We start from the raw sequence: 14,959 nt of genomic DNA on the forward strand, positions 1-14,959 counted from the left end.
AGCCACCAGGACCTCCTTCCCCACTTCCCCATGTGCGCCCGGTCCTTTCTCAGGCTACACCTTTGCCCCCACTCATCTCCCCTCCTGCCCCTTTTACTAGTTCTCATCCACCTTTCCTGACCCAGCTCAACTGCCCCCACCTAAGGGAAGCCTTTCTCCAGGTCCCCAGGCACAGGGGTGTGCAAGCTCTCTCCCTCTTCCTGAATTCCTGGCATGGCCCCGCCTCTCCTGGGGGTGCTGGGGATCTATTCATCTCTGTTCCTCCAGGTCACCGGACTCCATCATCGTGCAAGGGACACAGACACCCAGAGAGCCCAGATGGCTCCCCATTTCAGGTCTGAGGGTGTCTCCCCAACTGGGCTAGGCTCTCAGGAACCCTCCTCCCTCAGAAGCGTCGCATTTCCTGGGGTGCAAGAGAGCCGGCCCAGCCCAAGACTGCCAGAGAACACTTCAGGCAGTGCTTGTGAGTTCTCTCGAGGAGAGAGATACTCGTGTTTGGGAGGGAGGACCTTTCCTATGCCCAGGGCTCTCCTTTCAGAGGCTGTGCAGAGGACAGATGCCCTCTCCGAGGGGCCTGAGAGCGGCCTGAGCTGGGGGAGCCTAAGGAGTCAGCGGGACGGAAGCAGGCACAGGGCCAGACAGGGATGCCCTGCAGAGGACAGTCAGCCCAGAGCCTGACTGCTCGTGGACAGGAGCTTCTCAAGAGACCACGACTGTACTTGGCTGAGGGTGAGAAGCGGATCTGGCATGAGAATGACAACTCGGGGTGCCAGTGTCAAGGCTCCCCAGCTGTGAATTTATGTGAGCACATCTACGCTTGTGTGGTTTCGTCGTCACCAACAAGCAGCAGACATGTCCTGGCACCCGCCGTGCGCCGGGCCCAGTGCTAGCTATTTTACCTACATCGTCTTGTGAATCCTCCAAAGAGCCACAAGCTGTGGGTCGTCACAGCTACATTTCACTAAAGTGAAGCTGAGGCACAGAAAGGTGGGAAAAGCTGACCCAGGTCACACAGCTCCTTACAGGCCCCTCGACGTCCTGGCCCCCGCCTGTCTTTCTGGTCCAGCTGCCAGTGCCCACCATTCCAGAGCCCCTGTTCTCTGCCCCTGCCCTCCCCTCATGTGCTCTCCACGTACCGTGGTTTGGGATGTGTATGTGGGCGGGGGGGGGGGGGGGAGGGCGGTTAATGCATATTGTCAGCTTTCAGCCTCCCAGTTCCCTCCCTCCTCCTCACCTGCTCAGACATTCCCCCCCCACCACCCCACTCACATGCCCTCTCCCCTCCCCTTAGGCCAGCCAGGTTCCAGCCCCTCTGGCCACCTGCTCCTCCAACACCCGCCAGATCTGTGTGCCGACCGATGTCTGTGCTAATGACTTCAGCTGGCAGAGAATCCTGGAACCTTTTCCCCCCAGTGATGCTGACACATGTTCACTCAAAACACGTAACGTTTCCATCAAAGCATTCAGGGGGTGTAAATTGCCACCCATGTGACGGCTCCTGGGAAAAACAGAGTAAATGTCCTCAAACAAGCGGTCTGACACGGTCAGCATCTCCCTTTTTCTGGCTGTCACAGTGCCCAGAGCTGGGCGACACCAGGCACAGTGTTCCAGGGACTAAACGTGATCTAGGAGGGCAAGAGAGCGGGGGAAGGTCCCAGCTGATAGGCCTGTGACTGCCAGCCCCTCATCCCTAAGCCCTGTCCCCAGAGACTCCAGCTGTACTCCCTGTGTTCCCTCCGGAGCCCAGTGTGTGTCTCTGACTAGGCCACCTGCTGCCCAGCACGCAAGTCTTGTCCCGACCCCACCAGAGTAGCCTGCCCTCTCAGCTATCACCACACCGCGTCAACGCCAACCCCACCACCCGAGTTCATTCACTGCTCCTAAAAGGTCAAGGAATTCAGACTTCCCTGAACTATCCTCTTATCCACCCCCCACACCCCTGGGACCAGCGACAGCATTGTGGGCTGCGGGTGAGGAGTTGTGCTCCACCTGCAGCTTCCAGCCACAAGAAGAGGTCCAATGCCAGGCACTGTGACCTGGCTGCCTCGCTCAGAGGTCAGCAGTGGAGGGCTAGGTCCTCCCTTGTCCCAGCCCCACAACAGGCAACTGGAGGTAACTATGAGGCTGGAGTGGCCTGGCCTTGGGGAAGGCCCAGCCCTCTGAGGCAGAGATGGAGGAGGAGGGGCGGGCTGCAGGCCACACCCTGCCCACACTTCTCCCGGGAAGTAGGCTGCACGTCCAACCCCTGCAGGACCTGCAGGACCCCGCGCTTGGATTCCCTGCTTGAAGAGAGTGGAAGGAAGCATGACCCAGTGTGCAAGGGGATGAGGGTCGACAGGTGGGCTCACCCTGGGCAGGCCCCGGGCTCACTCTGTCACATTTACGTTGTGAAAGCCCCCTCCCAGGAGGTGGCAAGTTCGGTGCCTCATTTACAGGTGAGACAGAAGCACAGAGCAGTCAAGCACTCTGCCCCAAGTCACACTTGCATTGAGGTCCCGGGCGTTTATCTGCCTCCAACACCTGCCGCTCCTGCAAGCAGCTCACTTCTCTGGGCCTCTGTCTCTTCACTTGTAGAAACGCCACTAGCAGAAGCGCCTCTGCTGCAGGCTAGTGTTGGACATTAAATGCCCCATAACCTACAGCCTGCTGGGCGAATGAGCAGGGGATGGTTCGCTGTTCCCAAGTCACGCTTGCCGAGAAACGGCCACTGATAGGGAGTTCTAATTGGTGGGCCTGGCGGCGCAGCGCCCAGCAATACACCCGGCGGGTTAGCGTTGCAGGGGAAACAGCTGAGCACAGCAAATATAGCATTGACCCAATTCAGTTCTGTTCTGTCTTCGAGAAAATAATTGAGTTTAAATGAATAGGTTTCTCATGTCCCCTCCGGCCTCGAGGAGGGTGGAAAGGGAGAGGGGGAGATAGGAACAGCTCCCCAGGCTCCCTGTTGGTTATTTCTGAGTCATTAGGCCTGAGAAAGGTTTCCTTCCTTCCTTGGTGGCCAGCGGGGGGGTCGGACATGGCCGGGAGGCAAAGAGGTGAAAACCACATGAGGCGGACAGTGAAGACGGAGGTTGAAGTCCTGGCTTCAGCAACAGCCTTGTGGAGTGGCCCCGTCAGGCCCCCTGGGCCCCAGGCTGGTCATCTACAGAACAGGACCCCCCTATCCCCAAACACGCACACTTCTCCCAGGATGGCTGGGAGGAGCTAATCCTGCCTGAGCACCCCTGACGGCCTTCGGTGGAGAAGAGTCGGGGTGAACTGCAGAGGTCAGTCTTCGCCCTACAGAGAGAGAGGCCCGATGTTGTCCCCCCCCCAAGAAAAGCCAGAAATCCAGATTTTTCACGTGCATATTTTAGGGGTGGTTAAGTATTGGTAAATTAGTTTGAAACAAAGAAAAAACACCGAAAGTCACCTTTCTACCCTGTCGGACCCCATGAAACCTGCCATGGGCTACCTGTGGCCACGAGCCAGCCATGTGCAACCTCCGTTTAATGACAATGCACGTGAAGCAATTTACAAGGGCTAGTGTCCTCCCACCTGCTTACCGCCTTATCAGAGGCCAAGCACAGCCCTGCTGGGCCGGGAAAGGCAGGGACTGCGCCCCTTCCAGGTGGGACCTGAAGACCTCGGGGAGGATGAGGAAGGGCTGTGCCCTTCCCTGTGGGAAGGTGGGTGGGGATGCAGAGACTGGTTTTACCCTCAAATCGGGGGCCCTCGTCTCACCTCCTGCACTGCCCTGGACTGTCTGTTAGGGTCTCACCCTCCTCTCCAGCCAAAGGGGGTTTCTGAGAGGACCAAGTGAAAAAGAGAAAGCTTCAAGACACAGAGTGAGCCATGTGTCCCCGAGAAGCAGTGCCACAGAGGGGAGAGTGCAAGACTCAGCAAGACCGTGCGTCATTTCGGGGGGGGGGGGGGGGCAAGCCTGGGAAGTCACTTAAGCTCTCCACACCCCAGTCTCATCCTCCATACCAGAGACAAGAATCTTTGGGACACAGAGCTGTTGTGAAGACTGAATGAGATGATGACTATCGAGCACCTGGTAGGGTGCCTGACACATAGCAAGAGATCAGAAATTGATAGGCACTATTATTACTGTTATTGTTATCTTCAGAGAGCAGCCAGCCAGGGGAGCCTGACTGGGTGTTTACAATTATGCAGCACAACCAGGCAAACTCGTTGTGAACGGATGAGGCCACCTATAATTAGCACAATCGTTTCGCATGCAAATGGTGTGGCTTAGATGCTGGGGAAGAATGTTCTTTGAAGTGTGTTTAAATAACCCCTCTCCCCTGGCTGCCCGCCCTCCCCAAATCTCGTTTACTCTATTAATTTCATTAACAAACTCTTTCTGCACAAAGCAAGACACAATCCCAAAGGAGCACATATTCCAGTCGGGGGGCGGTTTTTGAATGGAGACCCTGCCTGCCCCACCTGGGCTTCTCTGTGGGGGCCCATCCTACGGCCCCTGGGGGTTAATGCCGGGAGACCCCTGGAGCCAGGCAGGGCACACAGCCTGTCAGGCGTACCATGATATCCATTTACATTGGAGCAAACCAAGACTCCAAGAGAGTTAAGGAAGTAATGTGCCCCAAGTCACCAACAGAAGTTGGACAACTGGATTCAAACTTGGGTCCACCTACTCCATCCAGTGCCTGCCCTTTGGGCTCTGCCCTGAAACTGCACTCAGCACAGGCTTCTGTACCTGGAGAGGACACAGTAGGATCCCAGAGCCTTCGAACAGGAAGGGGTCATCAGCGACTGACCCAGGTTTGGGGCTGAAGACACTGAGGTCCCATAATTTGCCCACTGTCCCACAGGCAGAAAGGAGAAGAGCCGAGAATCCAGGGCCCCGTGCCCCAGGCCAGCTGCTTCTGCATTCAGATCTTTAAACATGAGACCATTCAACAACCTTCCCGCGTGATAGCTGCCTAGTATGTTAGCTAACCACGTACTTCCTGGGCCCGTCACAGACCCAAGGCAGATAAAAGATGCTGAGAAATGTTTGCTCAACTGTTTTCTTACCCAAAAAAGACAACACTGAAGAGGGGGAACAGTGAGGGCAGGCAAAGGAAGATGGGTGGTGGCTGGGGACGAGGAAGAGAGCAGACCGCCCTCTGTGGGGGGACCTGGCCATCCTCAGCTTGCAGGGAAGGGCCCCTTTCAAAGCATTTCCCTGCTGGATGCCTGCGCAAGAGGCAGGCAGGCAGGCAGCAGATTCTCAGTTTTGGAAGAAATGAAAATGGAAGTCTTAACAGATACGTTAGCCCCTCACCAGCTCCCTGCAGGCTCCGGCCACCATTTGAGCCAAATGAAATGTTTGCTTTTCTTACTCCTTCCTGGGCCCAGAAATTGAGATAAATGATGTGCCTGGGGTTCAGGGAGCAGACTAGGACCCCGACTTCTTTGCCCCTTCAACATGGCTCCCCCTTCGCCCCTACCTACCCCCGACCCCTAGTCTACAGGCTTTCCAGGGGTAGGGCGGGTGGGAGCTCCTGGCAGTGTCAGGGAGGGGCAGGGAGAGGGGACCCTCCCCCTCCAGGATGAAGGAGAAACAGGCCAGCCCTTAACAGCTTCCTCCTTCTCCCCCTCCTCCTCCTACCAGGGGTGTCCAACCTTTTGGCATCTATGGGCCACACTAGAAGAAGAGTTGTCTTGGGCCACACATTAAATACACAAGCACTAACGAAAACTGATGAGCAAAAAAATGGTTTTAAGTAAGTTTATGATTTTGTGTTGGGCCGCATCCACAGCCATCCTGGGCCGCGGGTTGGACACCCCTGTAAGACACACTCCAGCAGCCACCCTCACACACAGCCAAGGAGGCGCTCTTAAAATCCCTGCTCTGACCAGTTCCCGTCCCCTCTTAAATCCTTCCAGCTCCCAGGGACCTTAAGGATTGAGTGCAAACCCTGCCTGCCTCCCCACTCTCTCCCTCCCCCTCCTCTGCCACTCCCCATACATACAACCACATGTGGCCAGCAACACCCACTGCCAAGCCTGCCAGCAAGCCCTTCCCCTCCTCTACGCAGGGATACCTTCCAGCGGCCTTGACCTTCCCGCTGTGGCCAGACTGCCAACTCTGCAGAGCCTCACTCCCTTCTCTGGCCCCCCAAAGCCCCTCTAACTGCTGGGTCTGGTGGCCCGCCTGCCTCCCCCAGCAGCCAGCAGGAGCCCGTGAGGGCAGAGCCTGCGTGTGCCTGCCCGGCCTCAACTACCCGCCCACGATAAAGTGTGTGCAGTAGCTGGCTGGAGTTCACTGCTCTCAGCTCCCAGGAACAATGAGGCCAGATCGAAGGGTGGCCACTGGAAGGGGAGGCTCCTGGAGGAGGTCTGACCATAAACCCCTGACCCAGGTCAGGCTGGGGCCAGCCAACTGGCTCTCCCAGCCCAGCCCATTAGGGGAGCGTGGATGGTGCCAGGCCCGATCTTTCCATGGAGCCCTGACAATGGCTATGGCGAGAATCACAGGAGATGAAGTCATCGCTCCCAGAAATAGGCTGATTAAGAAGCCGTGACAACAACGCAAACAGCAAGGCCGGACACACGCACACTCCCTCCCTCCCTCCCTCTCATCATGTGTTTCCCCGCCCCGACAAGCCGGGCGAGGCCTGAGCTCCTCTGGGACACGGCTGATGCCAGACACCAGCACGTGGAGCCTGGACTCCGGTGACACAGCTGGTCTCTGGGAGCAGTGGCGCCCCAGAAGGACACTCTTCTCAGGGTTTCCCTCGCAAAGGCTCCCTGTCCCAACTCTCACTTGTGCCGTCGACTTGCCCCTGGCCCTCTCAGAGCTCCATCCCCCGCCATTTTTTTTTCTCACCCCCTCCTTGGCCCCATGCCTCATCTCTTCCCAGGGTCCCATCCCTCCCTGTTTCAGCCCCTCCTGGAGGGCAGGGCCACCTGGGTTCTGGAGAAGTGGGAGCGTCTCCAGGCCAAGACAGGGCTCTGCTGCAAACACCAGGCTCAATGGCTGCCTCTGTCCCGTTCCAACTGTGTGACCATGAGCTGGTCAGTCCATCGCTCTGGGCTTACCTTCCTCATCTGTAAAATGCAGACAGCAATGTGCCTCCCTCATGGGGCAGCATCACATAAAATACGCTGATTTGTTCATTCACCAACCTCACGTCAGACCCTAGTTCAGAGGCCAGAGACAAGTCAGGGAACAAGACATGGATTTCCTGCCTCCCTGGGGTTCAGTCTCCTTGGGAGAAGTACACGAGCAGATGTCACTAACATCGGGCGAACAGCAATGCTAGGAAGAGACAGAGGAGGGCCCAGGCCAGGGCGGGAGGGGGGGCGGGGGCAGGGAGGAGAGGCGGTGTCTGGCAGTGTGGCTGGATGAAGTGAGGAAGCAGGTCACAGCTGTGCAGGCAGGGTGATCTGGGAAGAGGGAACTACAAGGGCAAAGATCCTGGTGTGAGGCACCTGGGGTGGGGGGACAGGGATGAGCGGGGGCAGTAAGGTCAACGAGGCAGGCAAAGTTGGAGGTGGAGACCAGCCTAGGGCTCGGCTGCAGGGTCCAGGTGTGAGTGACATGGCTTGGATGTGGCAGTGGTGGCAGTCCCCAAAGCGCACAGCACAGTGCCTAGTACAAGGTGATTCTTCAATGTCCCTCTTCTGGTCCCTGTACTCATCACCGTCACTACCCTCATGGCCCCGACACTGGGAAGACACTGGTCCCCAAACGGAAAGTCAGGCAGACGTCCTCAGCCCGGTTTACAGATGACCGAGTTCCTTGCTCAAAGTCTCCAGAGCAGTGACGGGAGGTGCCAGCACACTGCCCAGCCCGGGCTCTCCACTCTAACTAATCAGACGGCCTCCTTGTGCCCTCCCTTCCCCCACGCAGGGCCCAGGCCTCAACCAGCTCTGGGTCTCCATCCACACAGGGCCTCCACCGGGGAAAAGGGTGGACTCCGATCACAACAAACAACAGCACCAGTGTTTGGCGTCTCTCACAGGTTTGAGGTCTCTCCTACCCAGTTTCTCACTTGCAGACAGGGAGGTACTTCAAGCCCCATCAGATGATGAACCAGGGCTGAGAAAAGCTCCTTCGAATCCTAGTTAATTCTACCTCCTCTAGGAACTGCCCTGAGCCCAGCCTGCACTCCTGCCTAGGCCTGGCTGCCCCCCCCACCAGCCCCTGCCATCCCCACTTAGGGCCAGGCTCCAGGGCCTCTGCATGGTAACCCACTGGTCCCAGAAGGAGCTGGCCCAGTGGGTCTCACTAAGGCTGCATGTACCTCTGCCACCCCAGGCTCAGAGCTCCTCCAGGGCAGGCAGGGACTGCAGCTGACTCCTGTCCCCGTCCCCAGGGCCGGGCACAGGTGAGCAAAAACAGAAGTAACTGAATCCCGAGGGTCCCTCAGGGAGTCCTATTTGCACAAGAAACCCGGAGCCAGCTATCCAGCCTGCCTCCTCTCCTCTCTCACCCACCACCTGAGTCTGGGGAAGCTGCTAGGAACAGACCATTCCCTCTTCCCACCCGGACCATGGATCTCCCTGGTGAGCGCCCCCATCCCCAGAACTGTCGGGCTGGGAGGACGGCGTCTGCAGAGAACGCGCCCTCCCCACCCAAGGGTTCTAGGCCAGAATAGCCATGTCGTACCCTCCCCTCTTACAGGCCAAGGACATGATTAAGCTAGACAACATGTTCTCAAGCACACACAGATAATTTTTTTTTAATAAGCCTCAGGAAGTCTGTAGAAAAAGCCCCCAACCAACAGTCAATGGCAAGGTGGAAAGACAAATTTCACTTTTTGCTTTACACTCCCCTCTGTGGCTGGAATTTCGTACTCTACGCACATAGTTTTAATTCCCTTTATGTTAAGAAGACTTAAGAGTTAAATGAATGAAGGGGCATTGGCAGACATTGGCACCTGTTCCTCCGTGACCCCTTGAGCTCTGGAAGGCCAAGTGCCTGCCTTACATTTTGTTCCTTATGCCAGGTCCCCACCTTCAGGCTGGCCAGCCCCGCTGCACACTCAAGAGGGGAGTGAGCAAGAGCGGGAGGCGGCCGGGCTAGGAAACCAGCCAGGAGCCCCTGCCTCAGACCCAGGCTTCTGGGGATCCCAGAGTCACGTCACCTCCAGTCTGACCATCCCGCCCCATGTGCTACCTCGATGCCTCGATCTCCTCTACAGCAACAGACTCCGCTCCTGTCCCTGTGTCCACTCCATCAGTCCCTGGCCACCCTGGGCTTCAGCCACCTGTGTGTCTCTGGCCCAGGACCCTGCACAAGCAGGTGCTCAACGAAAGCTCGCTTGGCACATCGCTGGGACAATCTGAAGGACTGATTATGCCAGGTGATCTTTTTAAATTTTTTAACCCTCACCTGAGGATGTTTTTTCACTTTTAGAGAGAGAGGAAGGGAGAAAGAGAAACATCAGTGCGAGAAGGAAGCACCGACTGGCTGTCTCCCGTGCATGCACCTGCACCAGGGATCTAACCAGCCCCGCGCACCAACCAGCTGAGCCGCAGCAGCGAGGGCGCAGGTGATCATTTAGAAAGTGGAATCTGGACTGAATCTGGACTATGGAGGGAGTGGCAGGCAGGGGGGAGAAACGAACAAAGCAATGCCTGCAGGCCCCACAGGAAGACTCCCACGGGCTCCGGCCAAAGCAGTTCACACCCTCAGAAGAGGGAGGTCCCGTGCATGCATGCACACACAGACAGCTAGACAGCCCCCCAAAGCTGTAGTTACACCTTGGCCAAAGATTAGGGTCCCGTGTGTCCTACCCTGATCCCTCGCTCGGGGCGGAGGACACGGCTGCAGCAGGCTCAGGGTAGATCTGCTCGGCCAGCACGGCATTTCACACCAACTAGGATCTTCCCTCGGCAAGGCAGGCCTGCCTTCCACAAAGGGGCAGGCCCCACCTGTCCACCTCCGCTCCAGCCCCCTCTGCTCCAGCCCCGACTGTCCGGAAAACACTCGCACAGGTTCCCACAGCCATACTTTCGCCCAGGTGGCCCTCTGGCCAGGAGGCCTTGCCTACTGCCCTCTGCCCACCTGGCTTTTACCCAGCCTGTGATGAAGGTCTCTAACTAAAGAGTGTAGGCTGTCAACAGGCACATTTTGTTTAGCCCACACAGTGCCTGACGTTTCTGGGTTTTAAATCAATCACCAACATTTAAAGATATGAAATTTCCAAATGTCACCAACAAAACTCTGGATGTTGGCCTTCTCTTACAAATCCAAAGGACCGGCGGCTGCTGTCCCCCTTGGCACGACTCACACTCTCTGAGTTGCCACGTGTCTGCCACATCTGTGACTGCCTCCGCCGGGGTTCCTGTGTGGCACCTGGCAGAACATGGGGCAGCACCCACAACACATCTCCCAAGGGCAGTCAGAAGGTGGCGCGCAGTAGGGACAACAGAGACCCAAGGTCCTACGTGCCCAGGATCTCCTGATTGCTATTTGCTTCCATGGAAAACCCCAAGCAGGGAATGGGCAAAGCTCTTCAGTCCCGGGGCCCCCTCCCAGGGCAGGGCACACCTACAGCTGACACTGGGGTGAGCCTTCAGGGCTGGGTCCAGATTTTCACTACAATATCTGATCTTTGCTTCAGTGGCTGTGTCTTCTGGAGGCCAGTGAAAACAGAAGTCGGAATCCTGCCACCTCCCCACCTTTGACAAAAGCGGCAGGTTCCAGGCCAGCCTATAGACACTGACCCCCGGGAGTTTTGTTAAACTGAAAAGGAGAAATTCAGCATCAAGAACTGACAAAGCCAAGGCTTCCTCGATGCCCGCCTACAGGGGGCCTGCCCCCTTAGAAGCCGGTAGCCAATTCTTCCCTTTTTCTGGGTTTGCAAGGTCAGAGTCACATTGGCAGGAAGGGTTCTCTTTGTTCTCCTGCCTCTGACTTACCACGAATACCAGGTCCTCAGCAGGGGCAGTGGCAGAGGAGGCCCCCCCAGCTCCTGCTGGGGTAGAGGGATAAGATGAGCCCCAGGGGGCCCTGCTCCCTGGGATACGGGGTCTCTATGGGCCTGGTCTCCCTGGGCCTGGGAGTGCCGCCTCTGGTCGTCCTCGGTGTCGGTGCTCAACAAAGGCTGGTCAGAGAGGAACAGCTGACAGCTCCCACACTAGATGCCGCCAGGGGCCAGAACCTGCTCCCAGGATGGGCTGGGAGGATGGGCTTGGCCTGGCTCTGCCCTCGCTGGCTAGTGATGTGACTTCAGGCTACTTACCTCCTCTCTCTGAGCTTTAGTTTTCAACCAGGGAAATAAATACCTGATCCGAGACAATCAACCTCCTAAAAGGACCCGGAGGAGCTGTGTCAGTCATGAAGCGCCATGCCAAAGTTGATTACTCCAGAGCCCGGCGCAGCTCCCGCACGCAGTGTGCCTTTATGTACCATTCACGGTGCTAACATCTACTAAGTCCCTGGGCTGTGCCTGGCTGCGTAGAAGGTTCTGGGGGCCCAGAATGAAGGCCTGAGCCCCGTGCACAGGTCTATCCTTCAAGGGGGCACAGAAACAACTGTCCTACTGTGAGAACTGCCAGGAAGTAAGGGTCAGAATGCTGTGTGGCCACAGGGGTGCCCTGGGCTCTACAGGGGGGGAGTAAGGGACCCAGGCCATATAAGAGCCCGCCTCTTGGCTGCCAGGCACCAGAGGCTAGAGTTGGGGCTGCCCAGCTGCAGGGTGCCTGCCACTCCACCCACTTCCCAACAGCATGGTTTAGAGGGAGCTGTCAGCCTTGGTGAGCAGCCTGGTTCTGCGGAGATGCCCTTGTGCGTATACGCACCTGTGCTGTGGGTGTGTCTGGCCACGGTCATGAGTGCTATTGAGGGGGTGGGGTCTCCAGGTTCACTGAGGTTCTGGAGGACTGGGAAGGCGCCAAACACTGCCTTGTCCTACCCAGGGCGGTAGGACAGGTACAGCTCAAGAGGCCTTCAGGTGGCCTCACTTGCTACAGGGAGCAGACCCAACAATGAAGCACAGAAAACAGGCACAGAAAATGTGGAGCAAAGGGAGGTGCCTCTGGGATTGAGGGGGGATCAGGGCAGGCTTCATGTGGAAGGAGCTAGGACTTGAAAGACAGGTAGGATCAAAGACAGGTAGGAGCAGGGGAAAGGGAAGGCGGGATTCCAGACGGAGGAAACACCACCAGACGGGGAAGTCCACGGCACAGTAAGGCTCACACATCTCAAATGCCACTGCACCTGTCTCAAGGCGCTCGGCTAAGTGTTCCGCTACAAATCTCATTTACTCCTCCTGACAGCCCTTGAAGATAGGAATTGCTAACATCCCCATTTTACAGTTAAGCAAGTTCCCCGAAGTCACAGAGCTAACTGATGACAGAGCTGGGATTTGAACCCAGGCCCGCTGGCTGCATCTGTGTGAGTAAACAGGGATGAGGCAGCCACGGAGGCTCAGGGGAGTAGGGGTGAGAATCTGGGGGCTCCCAAGAGACTTGTTAAGACCTTGGAAGTCAGGCTTCATTTTCTTTGCAGCCTGATCTTAAACGGCACCCAACCCAGGCCAGTGTTGTTGATGAAATCCCGTGAGGGTGACCCTACCCACGCATGGGAGGGTGCAGGCTGACAGAGTCCGAGGACCCAGCCCTGCACTTCCTTTGCAGGATCTGCCTGAAGGGTGCAGGGAGCTGCTGGTAATGAGTGAGCGAGCAGGGGAGGGAGCTGGAGGAGTGCAGCCAGTCAGGAGCCAGGGCCGTCAGCGGCCACACCGACAGGCTGGTGCGGAGCTGTTACCAGGGCAGCCCAGAGAGTCTGCCTGCACATGCCGAGTGATTTAGAACTGGTTGCTTCATCTGGGCCACCAGCTTGGGGGGCTGGCGCTTGCTCCTTCTGAAACCTCAACAGAAAATGTTAGGGGCCTGGAGGGGGGCAGGGGACCACTGGCACAAAAGACCGTGGAGACAGAAAGCATGCCTCACATGTTGGAAACAAGCCCCTCGTCACACGACACAACCCAAATGGGGACAATGGCCGGGGGCTTGAGGCTTCTGGGCCAGGAGTTCCAATACCCCAGGTTCCCTGTGTAGGATGCCCAGCACTAAGTGGTACCTGCCCCTCCATGGAGGGGCCCCGACCAGCAGCACTGGTAGCCACGGGACTGGAAGGGGAGCAGACAGGAGAGTGGAGGAGGGTGGGTGGAGCTGAGGGGGAACGATATGAGGAAGGTAGGACCCTGAATGGACTCTCAGTGCCCAGCACCTGGCTGCCACAGGGCAGGGTCAGACAAGGCAACCAAAGTAACTCTGGGTAGGGAGGAGCTACCACGCCTGGAGAGGCAGGGGGACTGCTCTGAAAGCCCAGGGGACTGCTCTGTCGGCCACACTGAAACATAGGAAGGCAAATGACTGACAGTATAACAAACGTGTGAAACTTATGTGAACCTACCCAAGGCCGGATTTGCAGGCGCCCTGGTGAGACCTCCACGCACCAGGGGCAGCGGACCCATTACAGAGCTTTCTGTGCTCGCACAGCTGCACCTGACAGGACGCGGTGTTCCCTCTCTTAGAAGTGTTCCCGCTGGTGCGATGAGCGGCCCCAACTGTGACTAGACAAAAAGACCACAGGGCACCGCCGTCCTGTCTGAACTTGCCCTAAGGGTCAGGCAAGCTCAGCAAGCCAACCCTTCGCAAGTGGCCCGTGGGGTCCAGAACTGTCTGCCCCGGGTCCCACCACTCGGTAGGAGACCCTGGCCCCCGAGCCAGTGAAGAGGTTGGCAGCTGCTGCCATGAGAAACCGCCATCGCCTGGTGCAGGGTGCTTCTCCAGGGTGGAAGGACAGAGTGGGGGCTGCCCCAGCTTCGGAGAGGCCAAGGGCTGTGTTTCTGCAAGCCTCCTAAAACGCGTGTACACAGGGCAGAGCCTTCGGCGCAACCCGTTCTGGTAGCTGGGGGCAAAGGAGACAGAGCCCCACCCACTGCTGACCAGTAGAGACTTCAGATATTTACAGAAGGAACCTGACCAGAGCTAAGCAGCCACCTTGACCTAGGAGGGAGAGAAATCAGGGGAGACAAACTAGGAACGTACAGTGACAAATCACCAGGCTTTCTGGTGAGCAGCCCAGGTTCCCCAGGTTGGTCAGTGGAAGGCATGGGGACGGCCCATCGTCCATCCACAAGCAGAGCACCTGTGAAAACCAGCAGGTGCCCAGGGCGCCCAAGCTGGGGTAGAAATTGAGGGACTTAAGGCCCTGGAATCCATCCATGGCCCAGGGGGGAGAAGGAGTACAGGATGAGACTTGACCCATCCTGCTCCTTCTGCTACACCTGTGCCTGCGCTCGTGTGTCAGGTGGCCCGAGTCTGCCACCACGGAGGGGCAGGGACTGCCCGTGAGGAGACCCGAGATTTATACCCACAGTCAGAGCCGTTGTGGTGACCAGTGTCAGAGTCACGAGTGGGTCCCACACGCCTGACTTTCTCTCTGAAGGAGGACTGGCTCCTGGAAGAGCAGGAGCAAGACCAGAGAGCTGACCTCGGGGCACCTGTCCCAGCACGGCAGCGGTGCCTGCTTTGGGAGCACATAGAAGTAAGTGCTGGGGCAGGGCTGGGTCCCCCCCGCACCTCCAGGAACCCCACAGGTGAGGCCCTGCTGTTTGTCTGAAGAACTAGGCAGAGTTCTTTTGGATGTGGAAGCTAAGCAGGACAAAGGGCTCTCAGCTCGGGCTTTTCCACCAGACAAAACAAACACTCAGCCTCTCGACAGGGGGCTAGATTCTGGAGAGGGGCAGGGCAGAGTCAACCCGATCTGAGTTTGGGCAGAAACTAGCTTTCAGCCAAAAGCAGCAGCGAATCACCCAGGCCAAAGGCCTACCTACCTTGTCCGGAGCTAGCTGCCCACCTGGCTCTGCCCCGCCAGGGTCTCTAGGGGCAGGGTGAGGCCTGCAGCATGCAGTGGTACATCCAGCCCCAAGGTTACTCTGCAACCTGATAATCCAGCACCATCCCTCAAACACAAAGGTCCCTTCCAGCAAGGGGAGAATCCAGA

At 57.6% G+C, this 14,959-nt stretch overlaps 1 protein-coding gene and 1 long non-coding RNA gene across 10 annotated transcripts in view; one reads left to right on the forward strand and one right to left on the reverse strand.

Annotated features, from left to right (window-relative positions):
* The window catches only part of DAB2IP (DAB2 interacting protein), a 182,892-nt gene that overhangs the window by 45,893 nt on the left and 122,040 nt on the right, over positions 1 to 14,959 (reverse strand). The window lies entirely within an intron of this gene.
* On the forward strand, positions 8,436 to 11,569 carry LOC128780538 (uncharacterized). The gene is made up of 3 exons (XR_008426460.1): positions 8,436 to 8,502; positions 9,356 to 9,491; positions 10,566 to 11,569. It is a non-coding gene; the product is annotated as an uncharacterized lncRNA (long non-coding RNA).

The sequence above is a fragment of the Desmodus rotundus genome, chromosome 1 (genome assembly GCF_022682495.2).
Source record: "Desmodus rotundus isolate HL8 chromosome 1, HLdesRot8A.1, whole genome shotgun sequence".
Classification (NCBI taxonomy): domain Eukaryota; kingdom Metazoa; phylum Chordata; class Mammalia; order Chiroptera; family Phyllostomidae; genus Desmodus; species Desmodus rotundus.